Raw genomic sequence first — 1,433 nt, 5'->3', positions numbered from 1 at the left:
GAAACAAAAGCCTGTCGCCCGCTTCGGAAGGACGTTGAAGTATGAAATCAAACTGACCTCATATTTTCAGAAGTTTAAAATGAAAGAGCATTGTACCTCAAATCTTGTATCTATCGCGAAGGATAAACACAAGACTTGAGGATGAGGCTCGATCAATTACTAAGGAAAGTATGACATCTGTTTGGTCTGCGAAACCTTTGTATTTGCCGACAAGTTCCCCTATTTAATATAAAGGATTCAGACATGCTTCCTATAAGGGCAAGCCCCTATAGTTAGATACATCCTAAAGGACCAAAAGGACAAAATTCACTTAAGAAGACTCTCGATAAAAATCAGGAAATATTATCTTCAAGGAATTTCGAAGGGTTGGACTCGGACATAGAGGTGTGAAAGGGGATTGGTTCAAATTTGGAACATTTTATTGTAGAATCCAAAGGAAGAAGGACTAGGGGATGTCATGGATCCACAGGTGAGCCTCGGTGACTTCCCAAGCTATCCTAATGTTTGGCTTCAACTTTGAGGAGAAGTATTTAAGTGTTTCATCCTGCAAATTTTATTAGTTAGGGCTTACATTCGTGTGAAATGATCACATAAATAGCCTGGAAGATGTGAGGATTTAGGTCGTGACAAACGAAAAACCTTAGAATCCTAAGATGAGTTAGGGCTTATATTGTATAGCAGGGTTATACAAAGGACTTAAGAAGGTGAGGATTTATGTTGCATAAGCAAGCAACCTCGAAGTCCTATGGCTTTGTTGTTTAGGTCTAAGGAAGGAAGATTGGTTTAGCTGTGGAAGACAGGTTTTGCTGTTGAAGAGGGCCGAACTGCCCAGGGTTTTGATCAATTTTGGGTATTTTGGCAAAAATTTGGGAATATTAGCCAAATTTGGGTCCCAATGGCAGTTTCTTTAAATTTTATGAGGGCATATTAAAGTTTATTAGAGTGACACTGGTTAGGATCCTACGGTTCCCTCGTTCCGGTATCACTATTTTCTATTGGATTCACTTGGTCCACATAAACTTACTAAACTGAACTTAATGAATTCCATAATTTCATTTAAACCGTGGGAAGCCTCGTTAGCAACTGTAGGTTACCTCCGAGGGATTCCCGATCATCCGACAGAGACATCTTAATTTAGTTGAAGTTGTGGTTTTGTATGATGTTTGTGATTATATCTTGAGTTATTTTATATTTTGAAAGTTGTGGCGGTGAATTTTATCTTGGTTAGTTTTAGTCCTGGTTTTGGGTATGGCTATGATTCCGATTAACATGCAAGTTTATGTTGTTTTCATGCACGTAAGTAAATTCAAGAATATAACATGCAAGGAAAAGAGAAAAGAAAGACGGTACTATAAAATGTGAAAGCGCACCTGGCGAGTCTTCTCGTTCCACCACCTAAAACTTAAAATGCATGTGAGGGCATTTATGAAGAG

Source organism: Phalaenopsis equestris, unplaced genomic scaffold (assembly GCF_001263595.1).
Source record: "Phalaenopsis equestris unplaced genomic scaffold, ASM126359v1 Scaffold000002, whole genome shotgun sequence".
Lineage (NCBI taxonomy): Eukaryota > Viridiplantae > Streptophyta > Magnoliopsida > Asparagales > Orchidaceae > Phalaenopsis > Phalaenopsis equestris.
The sequence above is the reverse complement of the archived record's forward strand: the minus strand, read 5'-3'. Positions refer to the sequence as shown.